General features: G+C 42.8%; 1 long non-coding RNA gene across 1 annotated transcript; it reads right to left on the bottom strand.

Annotated features, from left to right (window-relative positions):
- Positions 1-3859: 3859 nt before the first annotated feature.
- On the bottom strand, positions 3860-16162 carry LOC125097992 (uncharacterized). The gene is made up of 3 exons (XR_007126678.1): positions 15613-16162; positions 6390-15398; positions 3860-6183 (listed from the first exon to the last, which is right to left on the bottom strand). It is a non-coding gene; the product is annotated as an uncharacterized LOC125097992 (long non-coding RNA).
- Positions 16163-18082: the final 1920 nt, after the last annotated feature.

Here is an 18082-nt window from a genome sequence, read left to right as displayed (position 1 = left end):
AGGCAGGGGTACCAAGAAAAAAGACACAGTCCCTGTCCTGAAGGACCTCACGTTTTAGGGAAGCTGACAGAAAAATCACAAAAGACAAGAAAATATGGCAAATCCTGGGACGAGAGGGAGAACAGAGAGGAAGGGGCACTTAGGACTTGGGGCTTGGGGCAAGGCAAAGATATATCTTACTGCACCAATTCATGTCCCAGACCCACAAAATCAAGACAGTAGAATTTACCATGGAAATTAAGGATCTGTGATCTGGTCTCTGGCGTCCCTGAAGTACCAGTGCACAGGGCGGTCAGGCAGAGCCAGGCTGCTCACAGATGGAGAAGCAGAGGAGCACACAACTCTCCCTCTGTGGTCCTGAAGGCCTCACTTCAGCTCGGGGTCAGTGGCAGCCAGGACTTACTCATTCCCGAGGTGAGGAGGCCTGCTGCCAAGTGGAACAAGCTTTCATGGTGTTCGTGAGGGACGGGCTCATCCCTGGTGGCTGGTCCTCCCATCTCCCCAGTCTGAACCTGACCTAGAAGAAGGTCTTATTTTGAAAGTTGAGAAGGGAAGGAGTTGTTCGATTAAATACACCAAGACGCGCTTTAGTTCCTGAGTCTGAAATGGGGGGTCTGAGGAAAGTACCAGGACTTGTAAGCTTTCAATGAATTTGTTTGTTTTAGGTATCTATCATAGCCCAGTTTCCAGGATGTGCCTGATGACTGACCTTTGTTCCTACTCTTTTCATAAGAAACCCAGAAGCTGTCATCAGAGTCTGTAGCTCCTGCCCACAGACACTTCCCAAGAACAAGGGAGGGCCTTATTTCCAGCTCAGCACTGAACCCTACTGTCTCCTTTCAGAAACACAATTGCATGTATATCTATATATTTTTTTCATTTTCCTGTTTAACCTTCCTAGCTATGACAAACAAGGTTCTCTTATTTAAAACACACACACACACACACACACACACACACACACACACACACACACACACAAATTTCCTTTCCAAACCAAGAAGCTACTTCGATGAGACCGAATTCGTGTTACGTCAGTCAGGTGACTGTGAGATCCCTGGTGTTTGTATAGGTTTGTGTAGCTGCCCAAAGCTGTTCTCAGCCATTGAATTTTGCTCCCCATAACCACCACCTTGTGAAACAGTGTCCTCCGTGGGGGTCCATTAAGCCCTAAGAAACTTTCAAAGCCAGAGTCCCCTCTGAGAATGCTAAATGGGGACTTTCCATTTTTTCACTAAGTTGAATAAAATAAATTCCGCCCCTCATCTTCAAAGGACTAAACCAGAGATCAGTTTTGTTCTCTGCTTATAGTCCCATATCTACTCTGTGGCCATAAGCCTCAACCTGAATACCTCCAGTGACATAGTCATCACCTCCTAAGACAATCTCCATCTTTGGTTGTTTCTGACTGATGGGCAGACAGAGAAGTTTAGAGATGCTCCTAGTGCATCTACAAGAGGGCCACGAGAAAGGACACCTTCATAAGGTTTGGTGTGAGCCCATTGCAGTTTTTTTGTATTGGAAACGGCCAATCAACCCAATCAGATCCTTTCTCTTAGACTATATGAATGACAGGGAGACATAGAAAAGGTAGGCCATGGAATCTAATGTCTTCCCCTTCCAAATAATGCTTGAGGCCTTCTGTTTATCCCAATCCTTGCAGTACTGGAACTTGGAGTTACTGTGACTAAAGAGGACATTGTCCCACATCAGTGTAATACAACTCCATTAATGAAGGGCATTTGGGTGCTTCTCCCCCTTGAAATTTTCAAAAGTCAAATATAAAAGTCTAATTATCATGCTCATTTTAAAGGTAAGGACATGGAGTCTCTCAGGAAGATTAAGCAATCGAGAAGTCCCCTGGTTAGGAAGTGGGACATCTAGCCTCTGTAACCCTGGCTACAGATTTTAGTTAAAACAGATGAACAAAAAAGACTAATTGAAAGTTAAAAAAATTAAAACTAAATAGATAAATTTTAATGTATGTTTTTAGATAATAAAGAAAAACAAAAACCTGTAACACAACTTGGATGAATCTCTGGGGAATTATGCTCAGTAGAAAAAAGCCAATCCCGAAAGGTTACATACTATCTAATGCCACTCATGTAACATTTTTGAAATGATGACATTTTATATATATTTTTAAAGATTTTATTTATTTATTTGACAGAGATCACAAGTAGGCAGAGAGGCAGGCAGAGAGAGGGGGGAAGCAGGTTCCCCGCTGAGCAGAGAGCCCGGTGTGGGGCTCCAATCCCAGGACCCTGAGATCATGACCTGAGCCGAAGGCAGAGGCTTTAACCCACTGAGCCACCCAGGTGCCCCAAATGATGACATTTTAGACAGGGAGGCTAGATTAGTGATTGCCAAGGAGCGATGGGGACAGGGGTGGGGGTGGTGGTTAGTGGACTTTGACTCTGAACTGGGTGGTGCGGACATTGTTCCTTCTGCTCAGGGTCAAAGCAAAGCACCTTTTATGTCAGATGTTCTTCAATGAGCCAACCCAAAGGAAAGGCTTGGCTTCTAGGGCAACTGTTCAATTCCCTGTCCACCCTAGAGAAATGAAGCGAAGTTGTAAGTTTTTCAAATGGTTAGTGTGACATTAAGATTGATACACAGGTACTTGCCTGCGGGAAAGAATGTTTACAGCAGCTTAGTGTTGCAGGGTCAACTGACTTGCCGGTGACAGTGAAGATTGATGACAACCTACAAACCATCGCATCTGGTTTGTGGAAAGGCAGGGTGACCAGATGGCTTGGGAAGGGAAGCCTGAGAAAGGAGCAGTTCCAGCTTGGTACAGCTCAGTTCTTTCTGAGCTTTTGACTGCTCACACAATGTCAAGGGCAAAGATGTACAAGAAGTCTGGCAGACAGTGCGAGAGAGGAGTGAAGAGAAAAGAGACAGCAAAGGACACGTATAGAATTTGCAGCTCGAAGAGACAGTGTTTGGGCTCTGCCTCTTAGAGACTGTGAGGCTATGAGCAAGTCTCAGTCTCTCTTGAGTTTCTGACTACTCATTTGCAAAGCAGAGCAATGAACCCTTGCTGGCCTCCATTACCAGTCGGTTGGGATGAACAAACAGAATTATCTAAGTGATAAATGTTCTGTAAATACTTACATTCTTTGCAAATGCAAAGAATAGTAATGATATTTGGCAAGATTCCTACTAGCGGTCTCTAAACTTCTGGACCTATGATTTGTCAAGTAAATCAATTCCACCTGAAGGACGATGGGTCCATGGCCCTCAGGGGAACATCACTAAATGATCAGGTCTTGACAGCAGCCACTGCACTTACCATCAATTCATGGATGGGGTCACACCATAGGAGAGGAAGGGAGCATGATGGGCTCCATCTGAGCTAAGCTCTAGTAACTTCAGTCAGCTGCCTGCTATGCTTTCCATAGCTGATCCTTGGTCTAAAGCTATGCATACAGAAAGCCTTTAATAATGAGTGGATGCTACTTTAATTTGGTGAGGGTTCTTTTCTTTTCCACTCAAGTAATTTGGGAAATCACTACTTCTGGAAATGCTGCACAGCAAAGGGGAGACTGTCATGGTGGGCAACATTCTAGCCAGAGACCATATGGAGGGAGATAATCAGGATTGAGTTGAAAACCCTCTTTGAACAATTATCACATGATCTCCCTGATATGAGGAAGTTAAGAGGCAAAGTGGGGTTTTGGGGGGTACGGAAGGAAAAAATGAAACAAGATGGGATCGGGAGAGAGACAAACCATAAGAGACTCTTAATCTCACAAAACAAACTGAGAGTTGCCGGGGGGAGGGAGTATGGAGAGGGTGGTTGGGTTATGGACACTGGGGAAGATATGTGCTATGGTGAGTGCTGTGAAATGTGTAAACCAGGCGATTCACTGACCTGTGCCCCTGGGGCTAATAATATATGTTAATTAAAAATTTTAAAAAAGAAAGAAAAAAAGAAAACCCTCTTTGAGAAGTGGCATAATGCGGGAGAAAGCATGTTGACTCTAAATGCAAGTAGTTGTGTGACAAAGACCTAGATTTGTCTTCTCTGAGCCATGGTTTTTTCACCTACAAAATGGTCATGACAATAATGTTCTCCTCACAGAATTGTCCTGAAGACTAAATGAGATAAACAGATATGGCACAACTGGCACAGACCAGAAACACAGTAATTCAGATCCTTTCCTTCTTTGCAGGATAGGAAGAAGATACCATAACTCCTTTAAGATATCTTCTTGTCCATGTTTTTCAGAGATAATGAAAACAGGAGCCTTGGCACCTTATCAAACATGGGATTTGGAGGCAAACATAGACTCATACTCACACTCCGCCAATTACAAGCTATGTGACCTTAAGCATGTTGCTCATCTCTCCTAATCTCGGTCTCCTGAGTGTAACATAGAGTTTAATAATAGGTGTGACTATGGTTGTTTGGAAAGTTAAACAGGTAGTAAATGTAAAATGTCTGAAGACATCGTCTTACACATAGTCTGCGTGCAATAAATGCTTGCTCTCCTCCTAACTACCTTGGGTGTGGCAGCAGGTGTACACAGATTAATGAGGGACAGAATGTCCACAGACATCACTGTAATTTTTCATAATCCTCACTAATCCTTGGTTCCATCTGTGCAGTATGTTCTTCCCACTTGAGTTCCACAATAGTTTACACTAAGGGCCTTCGGGAGCGTGGATGAGCCAACAGGGTAGCATGACTGTGAAAACACAATGGATGCAACCCTAACACCACACCTGGACAGCTGCATGACACATTTACGCTGGACATGAATGAACTGGAGAGCACACAAAAGGGAGCAAGCAGGATGGGAAAGTGGCTGGAAAGATGCCATGTAAGAAACGTCTCATGGACTGGGACAAGAAAAACTGAAGAATGAGCACAAGTAAACAATATTTGAAGGGCTGATAGGTGAAAGGATGACGTCATTTATTCTGTAATTCCCTGGACAGCAGAACTCAGGCTCATGGGTCGAAGTCCCTTGGAGATACAATTCAGAGAGTCATCTGAAGAGGCAGCTGTCTAGCAGTGGAGCAGGCTGTCCAGTGAAGGAGGGCCTGAGTCCCAGAGCCTGGCACTTAGGGGCAGAGGTGGGTAGGCTGGCATGGACATCCCCCAGGTCCTTCACAACTCTGCAAGTCTGTGTCAGGAGAGGCCCACGATGGCTCCAACAGAAGCAGCCTTGAATTAGCAAGTCATTTATATAGCCCGGTTCCTTCGGTGCATTATAAATCTTGGGGGCACCCCAAGAGGACGCAGGGGAAAGACATCTTACTTACCTCAATACCAGCTATGGTTCCTACAGTACACGAAAGGCCCAATCTCTGTATTTCACAAATATATAATGCTTATCACCTCTAAGGAGGATACCTATAGTGCCAAACCAAACTCTTTCTCATGTCCAATTTCTCATTCCGACAATATAGCGGAGAAAGGAAGCTATAACCACGAACGTTTGAAAATAGACTTCCAGGTAAACAAAGAACTGCTCTGTATTTGAGCCTATTCGTGAACACCGTGAACTTCAGTTTGCTTACATGTAAGACGGGGATGAAAGTGACAGTTACCTCTAGGTAACTAGAGTTCATTCATTCTAGGTTCATTCATTCATTCCACAGATACGTGAGCACGAATTATGGACCAGGCCTGGTTCTACTTGCTGGGAGCTTCCGTCAGTGAGCTCACACACAGCCCTTCTGGAACTTATATGCTAAGTGGGGCCGGGGTGGGGGGTGGGGGAAGATGGCAATACACAAAGGAAGTAAACTGGAGTATGTTAGTGTGAACGTACTCTGTGAAAGTGCTGTGAGAAAACTCAGCAGGGACAGGGACAGGGAAGGAGAGGGGACAGTTTCTGAGAAAGGAGACAGTAAGCTAACGTGATAAAAGTTAATTGCGCCCAGGTTCAGTAAAATGTCCTCAATGTCAATGTTAGCTGTTAATACCATGGAGACTTCAGAGTTCGCAGGACCTACATTCCCAAATAACTGACTAGGGGACATGTATTCAAATTCAAAACCACAAGGGAGTAGATCTTGATACCGTTTTCAAGTGGAAGACTCAATGAAAATGGCATGACTCTGGGGTTCTGGCATTGCCTCATTTATGCAAGGATGCTGCTAAGAATCTGTAGGAAATACAGAAAGGCGAGAACTGGGGCTTGGATGCAATTACATCAGGTGATTGACCTAACTTTTCTTTTCTTTTTTTTTTTTTTTTTTTATTTGACAGATAGAGATCACAGGTAGGCAGCGAGGCAGGCAGAGAGAGAGAGGAGGAAGCGGGCTCCCTGCCGAGCAGAGAGCCCGATGCGGGGCTCGATCCCAGGACCCTGGAATCATGACCTGAGCTGAAGGCAGAGGCTTTAACCCACTGAGCCACCCAGGCGCCTGACCAAACTTTTCTAAGCTTTAGTTTTCCCCCAAAATTTGACCAGGGCTATTTTAACATTTAGTAATCACATATGTAAAATGCTGGGCACACAGCAGGTACAGTATCTTACATTATCATTATTGTCCAAACTCATCTGAATTTTCAGATTTTCACTGTGTTCAGAATGAAAAAATAAGGCTGTATTCCTCAGGAGGGAACATTCCACAATCATGTGTTGCTAGGAGTTGGCCTAAGGTCACTTGTTATGAGAACAAACCAGGGGAACATAAGGAAGCGTTCAACTGATTAAATGCTCGGTCCAGTTCTCAGCCTTGCTAACTCCTTGGCTGGAGTCTTCAGGATTCCAGAAGATGCAAACAAAAGACACACTGATTCACTCAAAACAGTTCTTCGTACAAATCTGAGGATTTAGCCAAAAAGCAGCCCAAAAGGATTTATGAAGTGTGCTTCCCTCCACAGAGCCTGCAAGTCAAGGACACACACAGGCTCCCTTCAGTCAGCTCTATATTCCCAGACACCTCTGAAGCACCGTCCCTCTGGTTCTTACCACTCTGAGAGTCTCCGGAAATGAGAATTTAATTTGTTCAGTGTCGAACTTTTCCTCATGGGGACAACTTTAAAAGGAAGGAGCTCTTTCTGTCTTCCCCTATCAGTCCCACTTCCACAAGTTCTGAAGGAAAGCTTTGAAGTGTTTATTGGTGTTAGTGCCTTTCTATTAGCCACCCCCAAGACAAGAGATCTATTTCTAGAATCAAGTCCTCCAACTCACTCCTAGATAGCCAGTAACCCCATCTCTACTGCTGGGAGCCTTGTATCCAGCCATCTGCCCCATCCAGCGGTTGTTGTGAGCCCCTGGCACTTCAAAAGGAATAAAAAGGGGCAAAGGTGTGTGGGCTTTGCTGGGTCTACGTCAGTGCTTCTCAATCTGTGGTCAAAGACCAGTTTGTTCTTATTTCCAATCCATCATGGACTGATAATTTTCATAAAATATGTAGAAATTAACTGCTAGGAAAAAAATTCAAAGACCAAGTGCAAGCCAATGTTTTATTACTATATTCAACAGTCATAAAATTGTCATGCTGTGAAAATTTTAAATGTTTATTCACAACTTCTGTATTTTATTATCTAGCTGTGGACTGCAGCACAGATCTGTCACTGTTGAGCCATGCACACTTTACTTGAAACAAACGCAGTCAATTTACCCCCTTTCCCTATGAAATATTTAAGGGCAGTTGTTGGCACACAGTAATCACTCACTAAGTATGAGCTATTGCTGTTCTCCCCAGGCTGGTGAGACAAGTTCCTAGCTGTTGCTACTGACCTTGGACAAGTATCTTCACCGTGCTAAGTGTTCCAAAATGTAAAATACATAATGAGATGATCTAGAGTCTACCATCAGCGACTTGTGAATTTAATGCATTATGTCCCACTACACAGACCCACCAACGTACACTCAAGCATGCAACTGTGAAGTTTCATGACGTAATCTTATCCTCACCACATGCATGCATTCTGATTATTTTCTACTTGCTGCTTAAGACATACTTGATTTCAAACCCACCGCTTGAAAAATGCGAGAGCAAATGATCTCTAAGGTTCCTATCCTCAATGACAGGGTTAACAAGTAGATTCCCATCGGTCATTTACAACTTGCTTTCCAGATGGCACAAACATTATTAAAGGCGGGTGCATCAGCAAGTTTTTTGCTGCTTTGGTTGAAGCCAGCTGATTCGACATTGTGATACTGTTAAAAAACTTTTATTCAAATTAATTTATATTAGTTTCAGGTTTACAATATAATGATTCAATACGTTTCTTAGTGTTCATCAAGGTATGTGTACTTAATCCCCTTTATATATTTTATCCCCCCTCCCACCCCACACTGGGATATTCTTAGTGAATCTAGTGGTCTTGAATTCACACCCCTGGATGGTAACCTAGAAGCATCACTGGAAAACTCCTACCTGCCCTCCTGCAAGTTTCCTTCAGGCAAAGGTGGCAGGTGATTGTGAGCAAATTTCCTTATTGCATTTTGCTGTCTAGCTAAATTGCCTCCTTGCTTCTGCAGGGAGCAAGGGCGGCAGTGGGAATCCACAGGCCCCCAGAAGTGTTCAGACTGCACTGGAATTTCCACTCCTTCACATGTTAGAGGCAGCAGGTGAGGGACTTTATAGGAAAGGAATACTGACAGGCAGGCTTCTGTGTGAAAGGGCATGTCATAGCCCTTTTATTCTTTCAATGAATCATTTTAACTTGTGAATTTCAACTCTGTTGAAGAATAAAACATGAAATTATTTCCAATGACTTCTTTTGTGCTCTGTATAATCTGCCCTTTCCTCTTGAGTAGTAAGAACATCTCCAATTGGCCTCCCGATCTGAGTAGCTCAGCATTTCGTTTGCTAACTTTCCCCTCATGTTCAGTACGAGGCTCTGGACCTCTCTCCGGCTGAAGCAGGTCTCGATGCTCTAGGGACGTGCAATGGGAAAGTGAGGTGGTCTCTTCTCACCTGCACCCCTCCCCATCCATCTCCCTGAGCTGATTCTCCGATTGCTTCATTACTGTCCACAATGAATTTGAGAGCTGGTTCTGAGGAAATGACAGCTTTCAAAAAAGCTCCACCTGAAAGCTGGGTTGCCATTTCGTGAGGTTCAAAAGGGAATCCCAAGATCACCCACCCCTGACACACCCTTGTTGGGGGTGTTTTCTGCTTGGCAAGTGGCCTGCACTTTGGGATACCATCCATATCCTCCTGGCTTGCTCCTGGGAGGGCACATCTGAGAGACACACTGCCAGGGTTCCCTTCAGGGGTTCTGGAGTGCTCTTCTGTTGGGCACTAGCCAGAAAGCTTAAGTCCCCAGGCATTTTCTGTGGATTCACTTGAGGTCACAGTTCCAAGAAACCTCACATCTATTACCCACCCAATTTGTCCTCACTTTCTTCTCTCCACTCCTCTTAGCTTTGCAGAGGCTGGGCATGACGCCGGGATAACGCTCACCAATTTTCAGACATAAGATGATCTCCAAGTTGAACGCACCCTTCTTTCAATGAGGGAGGTCCCGCCCCGAGTTGACATCTCCCCCTCTTTGAGCTCTTTTACTTGGGTGTGAGGGATGAATGCAATTCAAGAACTGGTTCTGCTGAAATGACCTTTGGAAAAAGCAGCAGGAAAATGCTGGCCACAGAGCTGCAGTCCTCTGACCAGAGAAAAGCGGGGAGTTTTTTTTTGGTAAGCCTGAATTTTATTTTTTGTTTTTAGTGTGGTTAACACAGTTATATTAGTTGGAAAACTGGAGAGCTACAAGGAAGAGAATGAAATTGGGCAACTTTCAACACCATACACACAAATAAAATCAAAATGGATTAAGTACCTAAATGTCAAAAGTGGGGATTTTCAACACCTTGTTTTTAGCTGGGTGCTCTTCTCACCTCGTTAGAAAAGAGGAGAGACCCCTCAGCATCTCACACTACCTTAGATTTCTACGGCAAGTCACACTGCAAGCCCTGTGAACATAGCAACGGATAGAAACATGGTCCTTGTCCTCAAGGAACTCCCAGTCTGAGACATCAAATACACATAACCCCACAGACACCCGTGTAATGGTGACCAGTGCTCTGAAGAAAAAGCACAGAGTGCCACAAGACTGGACACAGCTGGCATCAGGAAAGGGGTCTCTGAGAATTACTATTTAACCAGAGGCTAAGAAACCACCAGGTGGAGTGAATAGCAAGGGTATCCTGGAAGAAGAAAATGCAGGAGACTCCATTCCCCAAAGGGTGAGCCAACCAAATGGGTGCAAAAGATGATCAGAGAGGAGTGAAAGGCACCCTACCCAGGCCCTCCAGGTAAGTTAAGGACAATAGTCTTGGTCCCAGAGTAACGAAAGCCATCAGAGGGCTTTTTTTTGGTGCCGTGATCAAATTTTCATTTTAAAAAAGGTTAATTGCAGCTGCACAGCTTGGGTGAACAACAGAAGGCAAGAATGGAATGGGGAAGGCAGCGTGTATGGTGGTTAAGTTTTACAGCATTTCTACAAATGCTGGGTTCAATCCCTTTTCAAAGTCTCACCTACTAAACATTTAAGAGCAAAATTGGATTTGTATTAACTTAATTTCCTATACTTTTCCTGTTCTGGACTCAGACCCTCCCTCTTACCACTTGCTAGCTGTGTGGCTTAGGGACCGCCATGAGCATCCCCAGGTTCCTCCATTACAAACTGAGGCACACTCTTCTACGCTGAAGATCGGCGTTCAGGTGAAATGAGCACCTGGGTGCACAACAACTGTGGACCCATCTCAAGCAAAAAGGAAGTCTCTTCTATTTGATCCAACTGCTTAAACAAAATTCTGTATATATAAATCACACAAGAGATTGTCCAAGATGCATTTACTAAAGAGTGGCACATTTTATGGTTTTGGAATAGGGTATGAGAAAAATTTAAGACTTGCACCGTGAGTCAGGATTTTTTTTTTTTAAACAGGTATCAGTGAGTGATACTAAAAGAAAGATTTAGGTCTAGACATTTTATTGGCAGACATTTTAATTAAAACTCCTTGATATCGTCCCCATAAAAAAAGGGTGTCTATATTCCCAATGACAGAGCTTCCCAGAAATCTAGTCTTTATCAATGTGACTTTGAGAATTTCCACCTTCCAGAGGATCTAAACCTCCCTAGTAACAACAGTGTGCGGGCTACAAAGGTACCACCGCTTCTCAGTCTGATGCCCACGGCAGACAGTGGTGGACATGGATGGGTGGTACAGTGCTCCTTACTATGGACCAGATGTAGCGTCGAGTCTCAACGAAGTGCTCCAAGCAGCCACCCCCACTGACCCTAAGATAGTCCCAATCTGAAGGTATTCATTTTCAAAGTGGAACAAAAAAAAAAAGGAGGAACGAGTGTCTACTAATAGGGAATATACCTGGAATTTGACTTCAAAATAGAAAATGAAAACAAGTTTCCCACTGACTCAATTGGAACTGTTCTCCACATCTTCCCTTTTCTTAATAGCACTACCTGGCTCCTCATTATCTCATGGAAAACCAAGTACAGCAATAGTCCAAATGCATAAAAATATAATCTGCTTACTCAACTCCATTTCTATTATGTGAATTGTTTTTAACATATATTACATCAGAAGCATGTTATTACAACCCCCAACCCTTTCAAACAATTTTAAAAAACTCCAGTTGACAATGTTCCAGGCACACTCTCCCACTTGAAATTCTCTGTCAACGGGAATCTTCACAATCGTCATGTTTGGATACAAAAGAAAAAAGTGTTTTGGTGCCTCCCTCACTCTTGCCCATGCTTGATGAGAATCTGTGTGGTAAAAGATTAACTGAAAGGTAATGGTGAGAATAAACTGTATGAGAGGGACAGGTTATGTAAATATGAATGCAGAGTTTTAAGGAAGCAACTGGGGGAAGGGAATCCTCTACAAGAAGCACAGAAGCACAAAGATGCTTGCTGTCTCAAAAATAAATCCATTTAATAATGACACATTTATAATTGCCAGAAAACCTAACTATGTATGAGGTATCGCCAAATATCTGAACATGGTGTGGCAGGGTCAAGAGCTCAGCCCCATGGCTCCAAATCGCAGGGTATGACCAAGGCGGAATACTGCATGGGATCTTGTAGGGGCAGTTAGTACAAAATGACAATCTGATTTGCAAAGAATGGCCCCAATTAAGAGCTTTGTGATGAAGCAGATAAGGTCTACAAATGCTTTTTACTCATGGCTAATAAAACATGATCCATGAGAGAAGATTATCACTGCCTGTTTCTTGTCTCAATGCTTTTATTTATTTTCAAATTTAGACATGTAGTAACAGAACTCTTTCATGATCATCAGCAAGCTTAGAACACTCTTTCTAATGAGGCTGGTGGGGTCCGAGTTACAAATCCAACTAGGATGTTTAGAAGTTTGATTTATTTAGAGATACTGGAGCTATTCTCTTCAGACATTGTTATTTTTACATTTTGAGAATATACTACACTCGAACATTCCTTTGGTCATCAATATGGCCACATATGTACACAGAACGATGTGTACATATAATTCATGATACACAGTACACGCACACGTATCTCTGTATCTCATATATAATATATGCGATTTCACCTTTACCACAATTCCAAAGAAGTGGGCTAATGAGGCAACTGGAACACGGAGAGACCCAGTGAGCCACCCTGATTTCACCAGAAACTGTATAAAGTCAGCAAGAGATGCCCCATCACCTCACTGCCTGTTGAGGCCCCCTTCCCATTTTTTGTTTAGTCCTCACTGTAGGCTTCAGTTTCTTTGTATTTTACAAAATTTTATAACTATGCTAAGTTATGCCAGAAACCCTGGAAATATGTCTAACAGTCTACAGACTAGAGAAGTTTAAATGCAAAAAGACATGAAAATTACATGTTAACATTTTAAATTCTTATTTGAAACTGCTATCTTCACATTGAAGACTAAGGAAGAGAGCAATCAGCTCACTCCCGTTGTGGGCTGCAACAGTGCTTTTACCCTGAAATGCCTTCTTTTTATTTAAATTGTGGTAAAATAAACATAAAATGTAGCCTGGAACTATTCTTAAGGGTGCAGTTCTGTGGCGTGAAGTACATTCACACTGTTGTTCCATCCATCTCCATTCTTTCGTCGTCCCCAATACCTCTGCACCCATTAAACATGAGCCCCCCACCCCTACCCCCGGCCCTGGGCAACAACCGTTCCACTTTTTGGCATCAGGAATTGGACTACTCCAAGAACCTCATCCCAGAGAAGTCACAGAGTAGTTATCCTTCTGTGTCTAGCTCACTTCACTAAACGATCATCAAGATCCATCCAAGTAGCAGCACGTGCCTCAATTTTCTTCTTTTTTAAGGCTGAGTAATATTCCATTGCACCCATACACCCTCTGTTCATCCATTCGTCCATCGCTGCTTCTACCTTTGGGCTACTGTGAATAATGCAGCCGTGAACCTGAGTATACAAACATCTGTTTGGGTATATAACCGGAAGTGGACTGGAATGCTGGATCATATGGTATTTCTATGTTTAAGTCCCTTCTTACATACCTAAATGAAGAATGTAAGGAATACACCAACCAAACACATTGTGTTTTAATCAAAACAGTGGAAAAACCCTGTCAGATTTTCCTTGCATCTCTTCTCACTCAACCTGTTGGAACACCTTACATCGATGAACTGCCTTGAAGATGCCAAAGACCTCCAGGCCTAGGCAAGCCTCCCAGAGCTCTTGCCACAGACCAAGCCTCGGGCTTTCCTGTTGACAGGAAACAGGACCCAGTATAGCTCCATTTGTCCAAGTGCCCAGGGTGATTCCAAACTACATCCAACACTCAGCTCTGCTGCATCCCACAGGCTCGGGTGTGGATCCTGGCATCAGAGTGCAGTAAGTATAAAACCTGAATTTTTATAAAACTAGTAACTGGAAAACAGGAAGATCAAAGAAGGTGGTGAAATCCTCACCAAGGCCAATGATTACACAACACGTCGCTCCCTGAGGCACTTTTTTCCACCTGCTAGAACACTAAAAATTAGGAATGTTTCAAGTTACTTGAGAATTCACCAATCCCAGAACTTTCCTTTCTTAGAAGTTCTTCCAGGGTTTCTGTCAGAAATTCCCTTTCTGTTTAAGGAAGCAGAAAACTCCCAAGGAATTTCAGGACCCATGGTGTAATATACAGCTCCCTATAATTAATCAAAACCATCATCTAGCCTGCAGTTTCAAAATTCTGAATGTATGAGGACATGTGAAGGTACTGGGCCATAATGTGGTCAATGCCGTGTGGGAAACAATACAGCGCCAAGCAGGTATGGCTCAAGGGGTTACCCAAGGAATGGTCCCTCTTTGGGAGAAGAAGACGGGTTAAAGAGAATTATGTGAACCAGCAAAGGAATGCCATGACCAGGAACGTCTGAGGATCCCACAATGAAGGGTGAAACTGACCCTCTCTGGATGGGAAGACAAAGCTTTGCCTCTCCATTCACACCTCCGGTTCCCCTTTTTCCTCATTCTCTCTCAGTGAAGGACTTGATAATACACTTGGCCCAGGTCCAAGACATTAACTGGGCTCTACTGATTAGCCAGTATGGTCTTTGTATACTAAAGGGTCACACATATGTCTTTTCCTTCCCTGGCTCCTCTCACCCTGTGGAGGCACATCCTGACCTCAGCAGGGTCTGTCATCTCTTAGTCCAAGCATATGGGTCACTGCCGTGGGTTCCTACACCAGTCATCTGTCCCTAGGATGGTCAGATTCCCAGATATAGAAGAGGTAAGAAGTCTCTGTTTAATGCACTGAGGCTAAGCTATGTAAGATTATGGGAGCTTTGCAGCAGTCTGTGAGCTAACACTAAGTTTACATACTTTGACTCCTATCTGCTGCTGAACCATGTACACAGCTTCCTTAGGGGTCTTGAAGGATGTGGGAAACCCTGGATTCTCCAGTAACCCCACCCCAAACAAAATAGCGCTCTCCAGCGTGGGATGCAGACTAAAGATACATGGTCTGTTACATTTCCTAGTCTTCTATGCAAACCTGATGCTGGGTTGTATTCATAGGTTTACCTCCCAAAATGTTTAGATACCACTTCAGAGTGGTCCTCAATCCTTGATAGAAATAAAATTATTTACATTTTATTTTCATGTAAAGGTGACAGCAACAATATGGGCATTCAGTAAATATTTTTTGAATTAGGCTAGATGTTAAATTATTTTTTATGTTTCTGAAACATGATGTGTCCCTATCCATTCCTTAAGCACAAAAATATAATTTTATTCATCATAATATCATCAATGTTATTCAACATGTAGGGCTTTTTTTCCTCCCTTTAAGTTGAATTTCATCTCGAATATCTACTATTGACAAATATCTAGCTAATCAGGTTACCTCTTACATTTATAAAAATGGCAAATCAATTGCTCCTCACAGTCCCAGGGCAGCTCTTCCTGCCCATGGGTCCTGTCCCTGTGCTTTAATAAAAACACCTTTTTAGGGGCGCCTGGGTGGCTCAGTGGGTTAAGCCGCTGCCTTTGGCTCGGGTCATGATCTCAGGGTCCTAGGATCGAGTCCGAGTCGGGCTCTCTGCTCAGCGGGGAGCCTGCTTCCTCCTCTCTCTCTGTCTGCCTCTCTGCCTGCTTGTGATCTCTGTCTGTCAAATAAAAAACAAAACCAAAAAAACAACAAAAAAAAAAAAAACACCTTTTTACAGTGAAAGAAAAAAAGGGGGGGGCTGGCTCAGGGGTGAAGAATGTGACTCTTGATCTCAAGGTTATGAGTTCAAACCCCACGATGGGTATAAAGATTACTTAAAAATCTTTTAAAAAATCTTAAAAATCTTTTAAAAATCTTGAAATTTTTTTAAAAAAATGGCACAAATTTCTCTGAATACCTCTTGAGAAATGCTAATTCATAATTAGCACTTATCTAGCACCACTATTGTAGAAGTTCTGAAGATCTGAATACATGTCCACTCCATGCAACCATCTTCACCCTGTCATGTAAGCAACCGCCCAACTCCTCCTTATTCCCGCCATGTTACAAACAAGGCAAAGACAGAGGGAATAACATACCCTATGTTCCAGGAGAGGTACATTGCAGGAACAGGGTAAGCAGGTTTCTGCTTACCCAGGGGACTGCAGGTCCCCGCTGCTGTTTCTCATGCCCGCTTCATCTTCAGTCTTCCTTCCTGGGCATGACGGGACTCCTTTGATGGAAGGCAAGATGGCTGCCATCCTTCAGTTATCACAGTACTGTACCTTTAGAATGGACAGCATCAGCACTGTGATAACTGAGCCAGGGCAGCCTGTCAGTCATGCTGTCGGCCAGCACCATCCTTTCTGGTGGCTGCACGACTCCCTCCGAAGGCCCCTCACGGAGTGAAGAACTAAAAGATCCCCTTCTGGTTCGAGATGTGGGGAAGTGAAGAAAAAGCAGGGTCATGGCCCAGCAAGTGTTGAGACTGAAACAGTAAAAGGCCCAGTTGAATCATATTAGGATGAAAGATGAACAGAAGATGAATATATGTTAATGACGACCAACCGTGTGATTAAGCTTTCACTCTGATAATACATCAAATATGCCGTAAGCTTCCCAGCTGCTTCTGTGATACCTCTTCCATGCATGGATTCACGGACATTATCTCCCTGATCTTGATCACCCATGCAATAAATACTTACTGAGGAACTACTCTGTTCCAAGTTCTCTTCTGGATGTTCAGCCAATGAAGATAAATAAGACATGGCCCTTCACCCTCAAAGTACTCACAAACATAACCATACAGCCATAATACTTCACAGGTGCCTAACATTAACTAATTTCCCATGTGCATTCTCATTTGGTTTTCACAAGAACCCATATGGGGCTGCCCATGAATTACTGATTTATTACCAAAGGATCCTAAAAAAACAAATTAGATATCATTAGCCCATTTATAGAGAGAAATAAAAACTGAGAGGTTAGGTGATTTACCTGAGATCATGCCCTAAGTCATGGTAAACCTGGGCTCCAATCCACATTCAATGCTCAAGCTCAGTGCTTTTTTTTTCTCTACCCCAACCCCGCCATTCCACTCATCAACTGGATATATAATTTATACAAACAAAAAGGATTTCTGAAAATATTTAGCTGTGGCTTAAGATTTTTCATTTTCTGAGTACTTCAGGATCACGAACCAGAAACTAGTGGGGATTTTATCTTATGCTTTAAGGAGATATGCACATGAACAAGAAAAAAAAAGACTTATTGTTCTTGCTCTGAGTGCTAAGGATGTACTCAAATTGATGACACTGATGATAATTACGTATTTAAGCACACCTGCACAGTGTTTACCATTACAGTTAATGTCAATTCTACAATTAAACTGGAGCAAGAACCACTGACCACCTTTGGCATGACTTAAAAAAAAAAAAAAAAATACACGTCACTTGCTTTGAAATTATCCATACCTTTGAAATGCATCCTGAAGTCATTTCGGGGATGATTCTTACTTTTAATAAGAAGTAAAAAGATTCTGAAATTGGAATTCAGGCTTCAGAACATCGACTTATTAAAACCATGATTCACTCAGTTTTTTTCCACGTCAGTCATAAGATCTCAAGTTATTTCAATATGAGTGGAACTTGACAGATATTTGAAAAATAATTACGTTTTCAATTAGGCATTTTCTCAGATTCAATGATTCATTATATGCAAATTAGATATTAGCACTGTACCTCAAGTAAGATAGATAGATGAGTCAATTCTTTAGATCAGAAGTTAGAACACAGGAGTACAGTGACTTTCTGCACTATGAAACTGACCTAATCTTCAGAAAAGTAATATCCAGTGAAATAATCCACCTCCACATAAATTAAAACAACATTCTCTAACGTGTAAAAGTATCTAATACTTAAAGAGGTCACAATGGCTAGGTCTCAGCCAACTGATGTAATACAGAGTTGAAACACGAGAGGGCAACGAAGATTAAAAAAAAAAAAAGTTGGATCCCACAACCTAAGGTTCCTGGAAATAGCTGCACATTTTCAAATTATAAACATCTGTTACACGAGAAAAAGACATTGTGATTACTTGAGAATAAAATTTTAGATAGCTGACCTGTCAGAAAGAATAGAAAGATTACCACCTAACATTTTCTGGCCGCCACAGGTTCCATCAGCTTTGGAAAAGATAA

The sequence above is a fragment of the Lutra lutra genome, chromosome 4 (assembly GCF_902655055.1).
Source record: "Lutra lutra chromosome 4, mLutLut1.2, whole genome shotgun sequence".
Classification (NCBI taxonomy): domain Eukaryota; kingdom Metazoa; phylum Chordata; class Mammalia; order Carnivora; family Mustelidae; genus Lutra; species Lutra lutra.
The sequence above is the reverse complement of the archived record's forward strand: the minus strand, read 5'-3'. Positions and strand labels throughout refer to the sequence as shown.